This window comes from Stegodyphus dumicola, chromosome 5 (genome assembly GCF_044657685.1).
Source record: "Stegodyphus dumicola isolate Sdum_Otavi_A_Nest chromosome 5, ASM4465768v1".
NCBI classification, from domain to species: domain Eukaryota; kingdom Metazoa; phylum Arthropoda; class Arachnida; order Araneae; family Eresidae; genus Stegodyphus; species Stegodyphus dumicola.
In genome coordinates, this window is record NC_140772.1 from 96,685,878 (window position 1) to 96,706,986 (window position 21,109).

Below are 21,109 nucleotides of genomic sequence, written 5' to 3' on the forward strand. Positions count from 1 at the left end.
AGCTGAAATATTACTTACCTTGGTGTATTGCGGTATTTTGCAGAGGTTGTATGCATATTTTACATACTTTAATGTTTTGTAAATATATTTTTTCTCTATTAGTTTGTATTTCAAGTACTGTAAGGCTTTCACATAATTGTATGTACTGTTCACAGACGCTAGTAAATCACTTAATTAGCTAATACGTAGTTGGTCCCAAGTATGAAATGCGATTAAATCAAAAAAAATAATTAAAGTTATACAAAACACAGAAAAATAACATAAATCGTCTTTTTTCGTCTACAATAGATTAATGAAACTTTATCGTTTTGCAATAGATACAACTTAAAATTAAAACTTGGAATTCACTGGAGATTAACACCAATCTCTCTCTTTTAGTGTGCAGTACTGTTCTGTAGTAATTTCCAGAAATGTATCATTTTTTAAAAACTTGAAATGAAGCAGTGAGTAATAACCTAAGTCAAAACTTCTAGTGTCGTGTAACAAATTAAAACAGAAGCTAAAGGATTAAAACTTAGAAGAGCTTTAAACGTTTTGGGGGAAATTAAATTTTTCTCAATTTTGACAACAAGAAATTATTTATTTTGGAAGTCAAACAACAAAAATCAGCGTTATATTTTCAAATTTTCACAGGACTTGTTTCGATGGTTTTACCAAACCATCATCCTCATCTGCAAAAGCGCAAATGAACGAGATAAGATATAATGGTTAGATAAGATAAGAAAGCCTGGACAGCAGATAAGCTGCTGGAGCCATGTGTTGATGAAACCAGAACTAAAACATAATTTCTTTAAAGGCTGAAGGCAAAGATGGATTGGAATTAGGGTCGTTAACTAGAACAGAAAGTTATTAATTTTAATGTGAAATGTCTCTAGAAAATACAGTTCACCAATGGAAGATGTTTTCTGAATAATTTTGACAGCAGAAAAATTCAAAGTGTGATTTTCGGACCAACAATGTTGGGCAACAGAAGACTTCTGAGTTTCCTTTTTTGTAACTACGCCTGATGTTCCTTAACGCGAAATTTTAAGGCTCTCTTAGTTTGGCCAATTTAAATTAAACCACACTGGCAAGGAATCCTGTAAATACCCCAGGAATCCATATCCGGAATGGAGTCCTATAATATTGAACTCACTATTTTATTGATGGGAGAATAACCGATCCGAAAGTTAAATTTCTGCAAAATACGTGCAACTTTATATCTAATTGATGGAAAGAAAGGAATGACAACAAAAGTTTTATAATTTCCTAAAACAAGGGTGTGCCTTTTGGTGTGTTGAGATGAGAATTTTTTAATTGCTTGATTAATAATGTTGTGTGGAAAGCCCCTGTCAATAGCTATTGCTCCTAAATAATTAAGTTCTTCATCAAGGGATAGTTTGGAGGAGCAAACTTTAAGAGCACGGAAAACATAGGAATAAAATGAAACTAACTTTTGTTTAGTCGGATGACATGATTTGAAGTGAGTAAATTTTTATGCTGCCAAAATTATTCAAAAAACATCTTCCATTGGTGAATTGTTTTTTCTAGAGGCATTTCACATTCAAAAAAAAATCTTTCTGTTCTAGTTCACGACCCTAATTCCAAACCATATTTGCCTTCAGCCTTTAATAGAATTATGTTTTAGTTCTGTTTTCATCAACAGATGGCGCCAGTAGCTTATCTCCTGTCCAGGCTTTCTTATCTTATCTGATCATTATATCTTATCTCATTCATTTGCGCTTTTGCAGCTAAGAATGATGGTTCGGTAAAACCATCGAAACAAGTCCTGGGAAAATTTGAAAAGATAACGCTGATTTTTGTTGTTTCACTTTTAATTAATATTTATTCGGCGTGTTATTGTATCTTAAGAAATTATTTGTTTAAAATCAGTAACATATAGGACTAAGAAAAGAAAAAAATATCAAGTAAATATGTAATTCAACTGTTCAACATTGAAACTGTAACACCAAAATGGAAAAACTGTAAGTTATGTAAATTAGAGTGAGATGGATATACTACGTGTAGTTACGATTTTCAATTAATACAGTTTGTAAGCATTTAGATGCTATCAGTGACATGTGAGTGGGACTTAAATGGCATAATTGTATGATAGAATGTTTTTTTAGTCTCTTGAGGCTTTAGAAATATGATTAAGTTTTGTAGTTTGATGCTGCAATACCTCCAGTTCGTCAAAGTAAATGTAGTACATAATCCTCTAAATTAGAGATGTTAATTTATCACTTGCGCAGATCACTACGAATTCACGCTAAAACGGGAACACTGTTCGCCATTGTATACCCTAATATTTGCGAGAGCAATAATAAACTCGAACAACAGCAAGTAGTTTCCAACTGCGTACTTTTTTGTTTTCCGACTGTTCGTATAATTAGAAGAAATTCGCGTAGTGCTTCTTACGCTACTGTAAATGAAACTCGACTCACATACTAAGTCCAAGCGGCCCAGAACTGTCTACATAAATCATCAAATGAAACTTTCAGATTATTGGGTTGCGAGCAAGAGCACTCGCTACAGATGTTCCATTTCTGTGAGTGTTGTGAAAGGCTATCGTGATATACATCCAAGCAGCAAAAGGCTACAATGGAGAACTAGACTCTCTTCAGCCTGAGTCTCGCTTTCGCTTGAAAGAATTATAAATACTCTTTTTTCGTTCCTGCTATAGATGATAAGATCATACACTACCGTTCTTTATATTTTAAATTATTAATACAGTTATGTGCATCTATAAAATGTTGAGAATTTTTTTTTAAATGCAAAATCTCGGCATTAAGTTATTTTCGCTCCGACTCATACTTCTCACTCTCCACCCTTTAACCGCTGCTGACTCACAATGCCATCTATTGGTAGATTACACTCGGCTATTCTGATATAACAATCATCTTGACTGAAACTGATTTTCTAATTATTAAATATTTCTGTATTAAATTTGCATTACACATTATCTAACGAACTCATTATATTTACATAATGCACAATACACATTACTGATTTATTAACAAATTACACATTATACTTAAAATACACTCGGATAATTAAACAATACAATCTATCTACATCTATCTATCTAGATTGTAATTAAATACATAATCAGTTTTAAATATTATCGATGCATTATCAGTCCTAAAATACTCACAATATAATATCATTATTCATCTTGATTGTTCATTAAACGAAATATAAGATAAGACATTCAAAGTCCTTAAATGTTTCCAAAAGTCTTTCTGTGACCTTGCTAGTTATTATATACATGTAGTGACAAAAAGGAAAGTTCTTACCTTAGTCGCAATAAAATTTATTATCATTAGACCTTAAGCATGGATCTTTGGAGATTTCGTCAAAGAATTAATCTTATTAACAGGTTTGTACTCTTGGTTGTCTTCACCTTTTTCCTTTTCCTTATCATCAGAACCGGGTCTCTGACTAAGTATTTCTGTTCGGGAGACCACATATGGTTTTCGTGGCGTATTGAGGCTAGGAATGCAAGAAACCCGGTGGCGAGTATCATAATTATTTTACGTTATGTACGCGGTTCAAGTGACTACTGCGGATGTACATGAATCGCTACAGGAATTCTAAATGAAAGTGCATACGTACGGCCCTTAAACATACTTTTGCGTGCGATGTGACCTGGTTTGACGATTGTACTTTGTATCATAGAGAGAGAAATACAACAGTCTTTCCCAATCTGTTCCTAGTCTTTGTAAAGTTCAAAATTAAAATATTTTCATGCTATGAATCACATCTGTTTTATCATATCTGTTGCATTCTTTTAGTGAAAATTGTTATAGCAGTTTAGCACCCAGGAATTGAACACTAATTTAAAATGTTAATAATTATGCTTTGGATTTTATATAAATCGTGAATCTTAAATGTAGTAAGTGTCTTTAATAGTGTAACTTCCTAGCAGTAAAATGAGAGATTGCTCAATTATTGATTTCTTACGTTCTCGCGAAACAAGTTGTGTACGAATTTCATTCAATCATTAATTTTATTAATTTTATAATTAGTGCCGACATTTTCGTTTCTGTTAAATTCGAGTGTTTAATATCTGAGCTAGTAATTTGTAGGTATTTATATTTATTTTAATTAACAAGTTAAAGTTTAATTTTAAAACTTTCCTATAAGCCTTCATTTCCCTAATTGAAGGCACTAGAATAGTTAAACTGTATAGCGCGCGTGAAGGAGTGCAAATTTCTACTTTGAAGGAAGTATTTAAAAGCCGAGTTTCGGTAGGAGAAAAGAGAGAGTTTGGCTATAACCACCACCTCTGTTGTAGATACGTTTGCTTATTGCTGGTTCAAGTGGCTTGAATGCATTTACTTGCTGCCACTGGCTTCGAAGAGGATTTAAGTTACGGGATCTAGCTGAGTCCTGTAGGTTAATTCTGTCACTTGTTAATATCTTCAACTTTTAGTTTCACTATTTGATTTCCAGTTACCGCCCAAGCAGAGGTGAAGTTTTAAATTTCAAAGGTTTAATAAAGGGTACTTTAACCCTTCTCTTGTGTAGTTCTTACTACTCCAGCTTTCATACAAAAGTTTGCCTACTGGAATTTACAAATTTTAGAGTTATCGGGCTCAGGAAAACACCAAAGAATCCGATGTAATGTCTAAGGCATCTTAAAATCTTACCTGAGTTTGTATTTTATCATACAAAACTGCGAAACTCTTTTAACATCATTCAAATTTTTAAGTAGATATATGTTCAGCAAATTAACCATATCAGCATGAATGTCTTTATTTCTCAAACGAACATGTAAGATTTGAATTGATGAATGGTAAGTCTTCGGCAGTAACTGAAATGCTTGAGTGGAACTAGCAGGTGTGCCCCGAAATATGTTTTCGAAATAGTTAAATTTATTTACTTAGTTCAGTAATTTATTACAATGGATTGAGGATTCAAAGCTGCTCCAAAAATTAAGCCACTACTGTCTCTGTAGAATATGGAATTTGAAAATTTAGTTAATTTAACTTTTGAAGTATCTTTGTCATTTTACTCAATGTTTGCCGTACTTCATCATATCGAGCCAAAACTGCAGAAATTTTAACGTTTAAGTTATGATTAAGTTTTTGCATGCGTTTAAGTCTAAATTTCCATAATGTTATCATCTTGCAATATTGCTCTATAATTTCGTATTCATTTTCGAATTGTCTGAATTTAGAACCGGTTCCATTTCGGCAACGGTATTAGAAAGCGTTTCAATTTTAGCATTGAGCTGTTCTAACAAGCTCACTAGCAATACCTTTTGATTTATTTAATCCCCTTCCGATTTTTCAAATAGTTCTCAATGGCAGTTCTTGAGACATTTCTTTTTAATTATCCACTTTTCTTCAGTCCTTTTGTTCTTAAATTTCAAGACATACACAATATATAAGTTTCAAGAAAAAAAATTACCACAAATGAAATGGCATATTCCCAGAAAAAAATCCGAAATATCTTTTTCCGTCTGATATCGAACTTATATCAATCTCACCCCAAACAAAATAGATCACTTTTATTTTGTACTTAAAATATGTTTCAGTTAAATTGGTAAACGGATTTGGAGAGTTGAGATAGAATCAAGACTTTACGTCTTTTGAAATGAATTTTTGATGGCGTGTCGTTTATTTTAATTCGAAACTGTTACCAATTTCAGGGAAACCGGGAAAGTTTCGAGGTCTAATTCCCTTGACAACTGTTCTCTTCTAGAGATCGATTGCCACTGGGTGTCGAAATCGAGTCATTCTTATGCTCCCCTCCCCCATTAGAACTATCCCTGAATTTGGCATGAGTCATAGTCTGTTTCTCGGGGGCTTTTTCCATATTGCACAACAAAGACACAATTAAGATAAAATGTCCCCCCAACTCTCTTTGGAAAGCAGTTTGATCGTCACCATTGTAAGAACACGCTAGTGATGGTTTGATAAAGAAGATGACCGTTGTATTTTCTCATTTCTTTTATGCTCAGTAGTGCAAAAAAAATAGGCGTTCTTTTTTACTTCACTTCCGTTGTGTTGAATGACTAAATAAATACTGCATTAATATTTATGAAAACTCGCAGACACACGCGATCTATTACATGGTACCAATTTTTCTGTTTGCCTGAAAACTATCGAGGCCGACATATATATTGATAGAAGTACATCGATAGAAGTTTTCTAATTACAAAAATGGAGCTTCATTAAATGATTTTCCTTTGAATTTAATATATTAAATTGTTATAAAAACTTGTACCTCCATTATGCTAAGAGGTGGCAGTTGAGATGCTTAGGTGCCACCTTGTCTTTGTGTTGTTGTCCTTGAGCATTATCTTGTAAATCTAAATTGTACCTCTATGCTTTCAAGATAGTGTCACTGCTTTTAAAATCTGTGGACATGAATAGCGGTGTCATTATTGGGAACTACGTAATTCTTGTGGCCAATTAAATAGATTTGTTTGATAAAATCTAATTCAAGTTTTTTTTGGCATAAATCCTTCCAAAAATTGCAAAATGATTCTTTTAAAATATTTATCTTATTCAAATTATTTTAGTTATAAATGCTACTTTTTGCTGTCACATATTACCAATGAGGCAGACAGTTATATTATTTTTCAAAAATGCGATCATATAATATATAAATAATCAAATTAAGTAAAACATGTAGCGCTCTTTTCCGTTGCCTGGAATTTTTGGCATCTTTTTCTTTGAATAATTAAGCGAAAATTTCCAAAACTCTTTTTCAAAAATTTCTATATGATATGATAAAAATTTTCAAATTTTTAGCTGCAAATAAAGTGCAGCTGTTAAGAATGATAACTTTACCAAAATATAGAATTACCTCTTAGTTAGATTTATCAGTTGGATGATAAATTTAGTGCTTCAGAAAATTTAAGACACTAATGGAAAGCCAAATATCGTTAACTTTAATAAGCTGTAAGATTAGTAACAAATTTAAACACCGTGCAGAACATTAATTTATAGGAAATGATAAAATTAAAATAAATAACGCTAAAAGGCTGCATTTACGTACGTTTCAGCTGCTGACAAGAAAAACATCAACCTGTTAATGACGTATTTAATTTCCAAAACAAGAAAGTTAAATGCATTTTAATAAGTCTAGCCAGTGTCTGTTAACTCGAGCAAATATATTCTGCTCTTTTAAAATGCGGGCTAACCATACATTGAAGCATCAACACCTTTAAATTGTCATGCAGTGTATTTTTGAAATATTTTGTTTGTCTGCTAATTCTTCAACAATACAATGCAGACTTTTAGCGATAGTTGGTTTTAATAGGTCCTGAAGGTCAAGGCTGAAATTTCTGTGCTTCTTAAATTACCTTTAAACTTTTTATTAGAAACAACACTTTGTTTATGCATAGCACACATTTTACAAACAGTCTGAGTAGCAAATGTTTTCTTTTTTAAAATAAAAGAGCATAATATGACAAAAATGAACTTCTGGAATCTCTATAATTAGCTTTACACTGAAAGAAAAATTATTCCACAATATATGCTGGAATTTTACAATGTGAACAGAAAAATATTGCATTTAAACTTTTGATTCTATCAACATCACTCTTTCTCAACAGTAACAAAATAATTAGAATAAAACACATTTCGATGAGAAAAACCTCAGAACTCGCCGAAGATCCAACTTTGATTTCATAATCTCCGTTTCAGCTAACTATGGCGCAGTCCAAAATAATAGAATTGAATAAAAAGTATTAAAGTTAAAATACTGTGTCTTCATTGGATCTCTGATTTTTATTACATAAGGTCTTAAGATTATGGAAAGCGCAAAATAGGATTGCGTGATTGCTTATTAAATTATAGTGGGAATTAGTCAGAAAGTTAAATGAGGTGTAGCTTTTGCCACCTGTTCGTAATGATTTCGTAAAATGCAGACTTATTAAATTTATTCCACGATTTCTGTTACCTCAGTCCAATTAGAATGCAGAATGACGGGTAATTACTGCAGTGCAAGTTGCCTACAGCTGAAAGTGCTCGTCAAGTGCTTGATGGCTCTTGACTTTCATTTAAGGAACAAACTTTTGAACAAAGAAGATGTAAGATATAATTCTTATTCTCAGTCAAAATGGCATTTCAATGACCATTTTATTCAGAGACTCACTATTGAATTCAAGCGTTCGCTTTATAATACATGGTCATAAATTAATGAATAAATTATTAAATTTCTGTAATAATTCATTCACTGTTGGTTATTATGAGTGAACATTCTCTTCAAAGCTGTGAACATTTTAAATATGAATTTTATTTGAACTCCTTTATATTGCATTTACTTTTTCGGAATCATTCGTTTATATATACTCAGAGAACAGAAGATTTCGCATTTATTTATTCATATTTATATTTTTTAGTTTCTTTTTATTATTTGCGTCTTTTGTACTTTTGTTATCTTTATCTGTAGCAGTTTTCACAGCAATGCACAAAATTAAATGAGATTTTTTAATAATTAGATTAGATATTTAATAATTAGATTTTTGACAACCAAATTAGCTGCATTTGCCATAGGCAAGTGGTGCTTCAGATCTGTCGGTAATTCATATAGTGGTATAGCACAGTTTGCAACTTAGCCAGGATTGCAATTGTTCAGTATGCTGAACTAATGCTCATAAGAATAACTATAGGACTCCACAACACGTTCTGCAAAGCATCGAAAAGGTTAGTTAAATTATAAAAAAATATATAAATAGTTAAATAGTTAAACTCAGATAATTTGATTAAACTTAAGACTATTTTATTTAAGAATATTTAAAACTATATTAAGACTATTTTATAAGCTTTTAAAGAAGAAATAATGCACTATGTTTGCTGGAAATGTCATTATAAAACTCGATTTAATTACAGTAGTGGTTGAAATAAGTGAGATATTGCAATAAGTTGATTCATAACAATTTATATCTCTTTTCATAACTGTTTCAAACTGAAAATACTGAGAGGAAAATTCAATTGTATTATTAATAAACATATGCATTTTATTAATCTTTTTTATTGTCGCAATTTCTAAAACGCGAAATGGAATGATTAAGCTAAACTGTGCACTTGGCAGAGCAAATATAGCATACATAATTACGTACATAATTTAATTTTTTTTTTACCTTCTCTAAAGATATACTATAATTTTAATTAGCATTGAAACTTAAAACCTGTGCACAAAGATATTGTTCAGAATCGTTAAAAATTCATCTACTCCATTTATCAAACGGAAGCAGATCTCAAATTTTATATAATATCTTACAAATTTACTGCATCAGTTTTAACGTTTCTTTCAATAAAGAAGCAATTAAAATTAATTAATTGTTCTTAAATTTCAGATCCGTTATGGAAAAGATTATGTTTCAAGATATAATTGCCTACACAGATATTTCAATATATTTACGCAATTTTCTACATCAGGTTAATATTTTATAAATATTTTGCTAATAGAACAATGCAGCAACACTTTAAAATGATAGATATTCTTATTAATGGGTGGGGAAAATATAGTACAATAATTTATAATTCCTTTAATTTCTATGTTTTTCTATTTGATAGCGAATTTATTGTTGGTATTTACAATATCTTTTAAGAAACATCAGCATTTCAAAATACTCTCTTGATGAAACCATGGCTAAACCATGTTAGAACCAAATAAGTTATATTAGTTTTTTCTACTATTTTTTCCTTCTGGGTAAAAACACGATTGTTCTTATGTTTTCCGTAATAGTTGCATGATTAACTGTTAGGTTTCCTTAAACCATTAACGCATATTTTTTTAACAGAACAGATTTTGTTTTAATTTTTGTTTTACTTAAGAAAGTGGTTGTTCATCAAGCAAAGTCATTGAGACATATATATTAAATAATCTTTTATATACTGATTAATATGAAATTGAAATATTATTAAAAATTAATAAGTTCATTTAAGCATAATATTTTTCAAGAATATGCATGCAGAGAGAACGAGAGAGAGGGTATTATATACTCAGATTACTGGATAGATAAGAATATATATCTATAATTATATACACATATTATACTGCAAGAATATATATATATTTAAGATTATACTTCAAGAATGTTGTAACAAAAATAATTGCCTCTGATATACATCTCTAGTTTTGCTATGCCAGCGGATAGTTCATTTGCGCATCCCTTTTTTTCTCCTTTTTTGCTTCGTTCTTGTTCACCTTTTTATAGTATAAAGGAAATAAATTACATGGAAAATCCTGATTCCTTTGTGTATTCCATTTCAGTTTCTGTTTTATTCGTTTAAGGTTTTCTAAAAATTATTTTCTAAAAATTAATTTAAAACGGCTGACATTTACGATTTCTAACTTTAACAAGCAAATTTCGTTTATGTTTTATTAACTTTATGCTTCTTTCTGACTCAACAACACTGCAAAATTGCGGGAATTGTGTTACAACTGTAAGAATACGCAGCCGATAGCAGTATAGCAAATATTCAGAAGTTACAAGCTGTATGCTTCCTGAGACTTATGTAAATATGTTCATGTTGTCAATGAAATTAACCCGATACAAAGGCTGCAGTTGACAATTCACTTGGAATAGTAAGCTGAATTTATTTACAATATTTAAAGCCAAGTTTATTTAAAGCTTTTAGTTTCGCATATAAACAAAAAATAGGACTTTTGAATAAATTACTGAGTTTATTTGATTATTTAGCACTCAGTATTTTCTAGTTTAATTTCATAACTATTGTTGCCTACATACGGGTGCGTAACAGATTGTATGCACTCAGAACTGATGATAGCTTGATAAAAATTATTTTTCCCAAAAGAAACACTTTCCACAAAAAATACTCGTATAACCCTTCTCAGTATCACAGTGTGCAATCAGTAATTACACTTAAAACTACTAAGAGCATTAAACACAATTCAGTGCAAAGAGCGAAGCTCGCATGATGATCTGAATACTCTAAAGTCTATTCTGAACTCATAAACTATTCAGTTGGTGCTCTCTCCGGTCCTATGTAGTTTTCACCCGGATTTCTGGAAATTACTGGTGGGTAAAACTTACACATACACCATCGCATATACGATTAAAGTTACATACCGTATACGTATGGTTAGAGTTACATATAGGGATTAACTGCAGTTATTCAGTTATAGTATCAATTATAGTTATAGAGGGACCGGACCCAAATGTCGCCAAATAGTCACCGAGTGTGGCGACTTTGGCGATTATTTGCAAACCTGGCGACAAATATTAGTTGATAAAACCTTTGCCAAATTGACGATATCTTGCCATTTTAGCGAGATAGCCATTTACCTCAATGTTAAATAGACTTTCCCCTGTAATCTTATTTTTCTAACATCTGGTATGTTCGCAGAGATTCGTCTCTTAGTCATGTTACATTACACGAAAGATACTACATTTTCACATATAATGCCACTATATTTATTTACATACGTAAAACATTCACAGCAGTATCTTATCAGTCGAATTTTTAGATCAGTCTTTGGATTTCAATTAACTCTTCGGATCAATCTTTCGATAGCAAGCAATGAATTTAACTGATCATTGAGCACTGAGTATCTTTTATTAAAACTGTACTCAGAACTCTAGTTTCTGCGATCACGAAGTAATTTTACATTGTATTTCAATTTCTATTCGATTTGGGGCGGTAAATTTCATTGCGTATGTTAGCTAGCTTTGTTTTTAAAATTATAGTTCTCTTCATTTGCAGTAGCATGATTCTCTATGGACATCATTTACTCCCCAGTGACTGACCTTCAGAATCTAAATCTAAGGGTTTGCGAGTTATTGCCTGTCTTAACGCTTACTAGAACACACGATAAATCTCAAAGAGTAAAGTCTAACACTGAGTTATTAATCTGCACTCTTTGTGACAATAGAAATTGTAATTAATAAATACTTCGCGTCGATTAGCAGATATAGCAGCTCCCTGACTAGTGTGACAAATAGTATGACAAATATTTCCCTGACTAATATGACAAATAATTGACTAAATTACAATTTCAACAAAACCTATTCGAAATTACAGTGCATTTGGTTCGAACGGAAGGAACCAACTTCCATTTTACATTCGCTGAATGGGGCTAATATATGTTTTTACCTTCCACTGTGATGGGCAGCTCTTTTCAGAATGCAGCAATACAGCAACGAGAAATAGACTCAAAATGTGGTTAAGATTGGTCTGTTTAATTTAATTATGGCAAAGCACTCGAGGGTATCTGCCTAAAGGAAGGAGTGCCTTCGTGAAGGACTTTCTAACTGGCTCGTGTACACCTTACAGACGGGGAAAACCACGAAAACGTTCCTACAGCCAGCTTCTTCGCAGGGATATGAGCCCTAGACCGAATTACAAGTATCCAGAGACTATTCGGTCGCTGGTAGGGTGGATGCCGATTAAGATTATATTCTAGTTTTTAACTACTCCGCTTGCCGTACAATTTGCATAAGCCTTCGTCCTGAGAAAGTAAGGAACGATACAAGCCATAAAGGAAAGACATTAATATAAAGCTAACTATCAGTAAAACTTAAATGATAAATATCTATCTGTTAAGTGATATCAAACTTAAAAAGGCTTGAATTTTATAATATAAGTGTCAAGTTTAATCCAATTCAATGCATAATTTTCAGTAAGATGTGTAAGATTTATTTTAATAAACATGCGTATGTTATATTAAATCCTTCCTATATTTTTACGTTTTCTTTCATCTCTACTAGAAGTGCAAATTAAAAGAACGAGCGACAATGTGAGTTTAGATACAGAACGAATATTAGTAACTTTATATTTTACCTATAGAAATAGCAGCTGTGCTAATTTTCATTGAATTCTGGTCTTTTTCTACTAATTGGCACTCTAAAAGCAGCCGAGTTATTAATCTTTAATGTACTGTTTGCTTTGTAAATATCAGTTATCTAACTCAGTTTAAGTCATTAAGTGTGTCATCGATAAAGCTTTGTGCTGCCACTCTGCAAAAGCACAAGACATTTATGCTCAAAATTTAATTACAAAACTCGGACATATGAAAGAAATATGTGGCCACTCGCAATATAGTTTTCTTCAACTCAAGAAACGAATTCACCGATTTAAAAGAAATTGGTTACAACTGCCAAATTAAAACATTTTATCTTCAAAGCGGCAGTGTTATGTCTCACAACAAAGCGTAATTTTTTTTCTTTTAAATTTATTCTGCTGTTCATTAACAAACTAACCGATTTAAATCTGATTTTTTTCGGTTATTTTTAATTCATGATTGGATCCGTGCAATTACAGGGGCTGGATTCATTAAATCATTTGTATATTTGTACAAAAATAAGTGTCTGTTCTGTTTTTTTTTTTTTTTTTTTGTGTGTGTGTAATTCATACAAATTTGCAGTTTTATCCTATCTTTATCAAATTTTACACGCTTGAGCTCAAACCCAAGAGAAAGGTCACTGTCTACTAAAGTTCTCGTAAACTACCCCACGGTATCGTCACTCAGGGCGTTTTATATTATAACATTGTGTTCAGGCCACCTATCTTAGGTTTACGTTGCCACTGCTGCGTTCCCGCTATCAGTTTTCTTACAAAAATCGTTAGCTGATGCCGTGTTCATTTACTCTTTAGAACTCTCCAGAAAGGATAGAATCTTTAAATCAGAATGAAAGTGCTCTTTCTATCATTTGTTTCTCGAATATTTCGAAAACGGTTAAGAAATTGGCCAAAGATGACGGTTTTCATAGACGTTTACTTCTGCAAAAAGACGTAGCTGATAACAAAGCAAGTATCAGTTCTTACTAAAACTGTTACATGACGCTGCGCTCGTCCTAAACCGATCTACAGCTTTTAAATAGCTTCATTAAATTTTGCACAATTCACATTAACACCAAAAGTGGAAAACTACTGTCAACTTGATGTTTCGAAAACCTCTACACCCATTCCACTAAATGAAGCCGTCATCGGTCATCTGTCATTATAAGACTTTGCGGGTATGGGGAATTGAAGTGGAAATGTGAGTGAGAGGAAAGAATTGGTGGTAGTGCACACTCAAGGAGGAATCAATAAATACTCGTGGCCGTGGAGTAAAGGTGTGGTTAGAGGGTGCTCGAATGGGGCAATCGGAAACTCCAATATGTCCCGTCAATTTTTGTGTTTAAATTGTTCCTTTTACATTGAAAATAAAAATTGGAATATTTTTTTTAAATGCTTGCGACCCGGGCTTAAAATGGAAATTTCAGCTAGTTTAAACTATTATAATCTTACCTTGCTCGAGTCCCGGCGAACGGGCTGGCTGCATGGGCGTTTTCGTGGTTTTCCCAATGTGTAACGTGTATACGAGCCAGTTTCCCTTAACAAGACCTCCACGGGGCATCCCTCCCTTTCCGTGTAGCGCCTAAAGGCGGAGCACGTAATAAGCAAAAAATCTTACCTTGCAAATATAAATTCTTGAGTTTGTTAACGTTTTATTTAGTAAATTCTAGTCGAAGCAAAAATTAATTTTCAGTTGATTTGGCGATTGTTTTTTTTCAGTTACTCTTCATGGATTCCAAAGCAAAGATGGGACAAAAATTCTTATGCAGTCTAGGAATGATAAGCAAGTATGAAGCCAAAATCCAATTAAGTTTAAACTTTAAATTAAGTAAGAACTTTTTCTTATTTCTTAAATTGACCTCTAAGGGAGAAAAATACAATACAGGTTTGATTCCTATTCTTGTGGGTTTTCTTCGAGTTTCAGAGCTCAATTAAAATTTTGTTTAGAAGTTAAACTTAAATATTGTGAGTAGATAAGACCTTGGCATCATTAACACAAATTACAAGTAATTAATTTAAAATATTTTATAATGTTTTCTGCTATATTTAAATTTACATAATCTTCGGTTTTAAATGCCAACGTTTGTTTTCTACAGTCTTCTTTTAACAGACAAATAACTGCTTGTTGTTTTATACACTTGTTTTGTGTTGTAGTGCACTATTTTATGTATTGTAAAATGACATTAGATGAGTGGAAGGCTTTATCTAAACCTTTCGTTTCAAGAAAAAATTTAAATTACTTCCATCAGTAAATATTGTGTTCAATTTTTCATATTATTTTATATAATAAAATAAAATAAATTATCTTTCCAATTTCTAAGTAACATTTTAAGAATTTTGTAAAATACGTAATGAAGCGAAAATGCTAATCTTGGTAGACTGAAAAATTGTTCTCAGATAAGCAAAATAGTTTGATATTAATTAGAAATTATACCACGGTCTTTTGTCTTTATGATAGTGATCACTAAATTATACTAAACTCTTCTGTGTTGCTAATATCGTTTGCTAAAGGCTGCTAATGGTTAAGGTTTGAAAAATAAGAAAACCCACTTTCTGGTAATTCACCTCGAAAAATACAGATAAAAGGGAACTGCCGAAAAGAAAATTGAAATGCCATTAGTCACAAAGTTTTGCACATATTTTGTTAGAAAAAAGGAAGTAAAATGGCAATTTAGATACCAGCTTCCTTCCATTTGCTTGATTATTTTGCTTATGCATATTTAAAAGTAAATTAAGTTTATCTAGAGTTGTGCCCGAATAGAGATAAATAAATTATTAAAATAAGTAATGGGTTTTTACTATAGCTTAATTAACCTTCAATTTTTTTATAATAAACTATTTAAAAATGGTATAGTAAGTTATTTTCTTGCAGAACGTATTTCTTCAAATAATTTCTGTTTTCATAGCTCTGCTTTGTAAAAATGTCTCACATTCTTTTTAAATATATAGAGTTATTTTCATTGTTATTTATTAGCCACATAATTGCACAAACATGATACATCTGGCGAAAATACCGCATACATAAACATATATTTTTCATTTTTGTTTATGTATGCAAAATGAACATATCTTTCCAAACCATTCAAAATGACGCATCAATGCGTGTGCAGATAAATAAAGTAAACAGTGTGATGCAAAAAGTAAAAGCACTTAAAATATTAACAGTTTCAAAACCTAAATATATTCATACTTTCGAAATATTCTAAATGCTTAAAATCCTTTATCATTACAATAAATTAGTGTTAAGATACCTATTTTAGTCTCACGAATATTTTTTTTCGTTTTAGATTTCCGACCAAGCATTAACTACTAAACAGATTTATGTAACGCCCAACAGAGATAGAGGTTACGGACTCTGACTATCGTACCGAAGAGCCCGGGTTCGAATCCCGGAGAAACCATGGATGTTTGTAAATGCACAATGTCTATGCGGCATGGGGGCATAGAGCATGTGGCGAACTGAGCCTACTAGAAAGATTAGTGTTAGGGAAGTAGGAGTGGAAGACCCGTTCTTCCCGGGGTGCTCTATCTCAATGACGAGGGCGGACTGAGCTAAAATCGGACTTTTCCCTATATGGTGCTCAAGGCTCTTGACACGCAGTTCTGAAGAAATGATACTATATTAGTATATATGATTTATCAGTCAGGGTAAATTTAGAAAGAAAATTATGAGCAGACACAAAATTACTGAACCACTGAATTTTATTCGGCATACAATGTTTAGAAATATGCGACAAAAGAGAATGGCTCTTTTATTGGGTTGTAAGTTTGCTACGTTTGCACGTTTTATATGTGTAATAGGTTTCAAAATAATATTTAGGAATGTAAGCTAATATCCACTCTGAGTTAAAAAAACACGCACAAAAGCGGTTATTAGGTGGTGCTAAGGCAACATGCCAAATAACTGTTATTAGGGGTTGCAAGAATTAATATAATACATATAAGTATAAACTTCTTCTTAGGCTGCTGAACTGTAAATGACAAAAGAGAAGCTTTTGCTCAAGAGATAGCAATGGCAGGAAGGAAGCTAAGCTACTGACGCCATCTACTAAAGAAAAAGGAAAACAATTCTGAAACAATTTCCTTAAAAGCTGAAGGTAAAGTCGGATTGAAATTCGGATCATTACTAGAACTGAGAGAATTTTATGAATGTGTAACTCCACCAGGAAATCTAATTATCCAACGGAAGATGTATTTTGAATAATTTTGATTGCAGGAGAAAGTGAATTTCAGGCTATTAGGGTTGGGCAACAGAACATTTATATGTTTCTTTATTTCTGACATATGCCTCATATTCTTTCGAAATTTTGAAGTTCTCTTAGTTGCTGAAAGATTGATCAAACTAAGGAAATCTTAAAATTTCGCGCGTAATCCTGCAATTTTATGAAAATTACGTTGATTCTTGTTGCCTTACAACATCAGTAATAATATCCATCAATTTAGATTTATAATTAAATTTAAAATAATGCTATAGCATTTAGCTTGTAACTATTTAAAATCGCAATAACGACATCAACATTTTCGGCAAGTGTGATATGTTTTTAAGGTTTTAAATCTAATATAAAAATTGTAAATTAAATTGCTTGATAAGTGGGATATAATTTTGAGAACTTCAGATTTATTAACAAACTGGTAAAAAGAACACTGGCTTTTGGGGGGCTGCACACTTTCAAGTTCTGAATTTAGATTTTCAGAATATTTAGAAAGAAATTTTACTGAGTTATTTTTACTTACTAAAAGGTGACTAACAGTTAAAGACCGCAGCCACCCGAAAATGTCCATCAGCTTAGAAGTTATCTGCGGCTTTGCACCTAGTATAGGCGACTTTTCTTCCATCGCAAGACCTGTTCATGAGCTCATAAAGAGCAAACAGAAATTCACGTTAACAGAAAAACTTGAGGGTATGTAGGTGTATTGGGAGGGATATGCAGGTATATGAAGGTATGCATAGTGTGTAGCATTTAACAAACAGAAGGAAACTTTAATATTTGCTTGATACTCTCAGCTCGACAATCCATTTATCCTCGAGATGGATGTAAGCAATGAGAGTGTCGGTGCTGTTTTGTAAGGATTTCTTATTTCTAACCAATTATTTTAAGTTTTCCTTTCCTCTCTCTTATTATTTTAGTTTTCTGCCGGAATGTAAATTTTGTTGTAGCGTAGTATTCAAATTTAAAAAGTTTTCAGAAGCAGTGTTTAAGCTGCGTGTCAATAGTTCAAAAGAGTAGTAGAGGACGTAGTTCCAAATTTATGCTGTGTGTGCAGCCGACCTAGTGTTAGTTAAGCTAAGGAGCTACTCATTAGATATCTTAATTTACTAGTGATTTGTTACATTCTTATTTTCTGTTAATATGTGGAGCCACAAGTGGTTGTGATTTGTAAGCACGAAGTACGTGCATCTGTTTTAATTTAGTTTAAATAAAAAAGGTTATTGAAAGTTTTCTTTTGCAGTTTTCATTCTTCATTCATTCGACGTAACGAGAATTCTCTATTTAGTCTTCAGCGTAGATTCAACGTTGTATGCTCCCCAAAAGAACATGTAGAATCTATAATTTTGTCCCAAGATATAACCCGTCAAGAGCGTGTTGTGGCAAACTGGAGTAAGTGTCTATTTAAATCATACAGGAATTAATGTACCACAAGGAAAGAGTTCTTCACCATAGTCCAAGCTGTAGAATATTTCCATCATTATTTTTACGGCAGAAAAATTTCTTCTTCCGACAGATCATGCATCGCTGATCTAATTATTAAATTTCAAGAATTCTAAAGGTCAAATAGCCAGGTGGATACAGAGACTCCAGGAATATGACATAACTATCCGTCATCGGAAGGGATAATCACATACAAACGCCGACGTCCTCTTTAGAAGACCCTGCACAGAAAGCTCCTGATATTGTTTAAAGGTCGAAACGAAATACGCCCGGCTTAATCCGGCCGTACGTTAAGTTATAAATTCAACATCATCTGAACCAGATCTATGGAATCACAAAGAAGTCAGGAAATAGAAGTAGGAAGACGTCCACATTAAACCCATAACTGGCTTAATGGAATCTTTAAATAGAAAACATACCTGGCGGGGTATTTTTCGATCTATAGTCCTACAAGAAAACAATATTGGCTCTTTGGGATCCACTGACATGCAAAAGTGGTGCCAATCATGTGATGCTTATGCAGGATGTCGGGGAGGACCGAAGAAACGCACCTGAGGGAAGCTGCAAGCATGCAATATAGGAATGCTTTTTGAACTTACTGCCTCTCACATCGTAGGGCCTGTGCCACAAACAGACTGGAAAATTTTGGGTTTTATATTTCAACGAAAATATCCCTTTCGAGCGTTCTAGAATTCATTTGAACAATGTTTTTGCGTGACATTTGTAAGTGCGGAAAACATAAATTGCATTTTTTGCCAATATGGATTCAGAATAGATTCTTCTTGACGTCTGTACATTAGCATAACTCAAAAACGAATAGCCGTAGAACGCTGAAATTTTATACACGGGACTGCTATAACATGTAGTTATGCGTCTCAATTTTCCGTTGTAATCAGCCGCACCAAACTTATATCTATATATATATATAACTATATTCCCACTCTGCTACCCATCTCGGGAAGCTAGATTTTTTATTCTTATGTTCTTATATGTTCGTATTTTTTGTTTTAAAAGTCATTGAATTTTGTTGTTCTTAAGTTTTGGTTACGTTTTTTATGCCTTTAGTTAATGTGCATGTACGTAATAGTTGTAGGATTATCAACAATTTAAAAGTGGCGAGTTAAGTCTAAAGAGGCCACCATTTATTTATATTTGAAACTCTTAGTAGAATAGTGAATTCAGTTGGTGTAACCTCTACGTCTTTTTGCCCTTTGGGATCAAAAGTTAACTTTCAGTTTTGCGTACCGAAAATTTTGTCTTTCTGCCCGTTGTCCGACTTACTATTTTTCGCGTAGAAACTCTAATTGCAAAAAAAAAAAAAAAAAAAAAAAAAAAAAATTTAACTGATTTTTTACTGTACTTTCAGTTTTAGGTTTTTCTGTATTTGACAAATTTTAATGAAGATGCTTTGATGTTTTATGTATTTTTGCGCTGCTGCGAAATGAAAACTGAATTGTTTGATAGAGAAATATATTTCTAATGAACTTCGACGAAATGTGTTTAAATGAAGTGTAGCGGAAATTATGCATAATTTAATAGACCGTACAAGCAAGTCATTGACCACATCAGATATTTTATACTTTATTTTTATAGAATGTGTAATAATATATATATGTAATATTTAAAGAAATACGAAATTTTATTTTGTTTCTCTTTTCCAAATATTAAATGCCTGCTTTATACAAGTAGATCGTATATCTCTTGCAGATCGGCTCGGAGAAGTTATTTGCGCTTAACCAGATATTAAAATTGTTTTTTATGAAAATGCTTGTACAAAGATAAATAAAACACGAAGTTTTATCCATATTTTCTTTTGTTGAGAGCCATAGGATTACAGTTTTGTTTGCACATCTTGACAGCAGTACAACACTAAATATGACCGTGTGATATTAGACAATATTGCATTTCTGAGTCTTTTGTATACTGACAGAGTGCAACGCATTTTTGTCCTGCAGTTTCTGTTCGTATTTAGTTCCAATAAGATACACATTATGCGATATCAGTACTTGAGAAAAGAGCAAATTATAGATCAGTTTGTAGTGTGGATCAGGTTAACTCACTCTTTTAAAGCATATATTAAACTTTATGTTCTATAAAAATTTTTTTATTCAAAGGCAAATATTACATTAAAAATTTTCAGTGTTTAAGAGTGGAAGGGAGTCTTCGCTTGTGTATGTGTTCGTGGTTAGCACATTTGATTGGAATTGGAGGATCCTTAAGTTGAACGTACACGACACACCTGGTTTTTTGCGCTTCCCACCCTGAAATTCCGAATCGTCTCTACAGTGACGGCAAAACTCAAAACGCTGTATATGATAACTGGTTGCCATTAGGATTTGGTCTACCGTTTCTGTAAATGGCAATTAAATAAAGAAGAAGTTAAGAAATTATCGCATTTTGCCGTGCGTACTCTTGTGGTATAACTGGTTACCACATTCATTTAGTAGCTGAAAGATCCGTGATTCGGGTACAGGCCAGAGTACTGTTTTTTCACGTACGTATATCTTGACTTGAAAACAATTAATATTCCCTAGAGTAGTATTTCATAACCAAAGTAATGCTAAATGTTGCTAATAGTAATCAATCTCTGACAACAATTACCATTATTGAAAGTTTGTTCCTTGATTTATTTCAATTTTGAGAGGAAGGGGCACTGTAAATCAGCGAAGCCCAGAAAATATTTCATATAGCTGCTAATTAAGTTAAAAAAGTTTT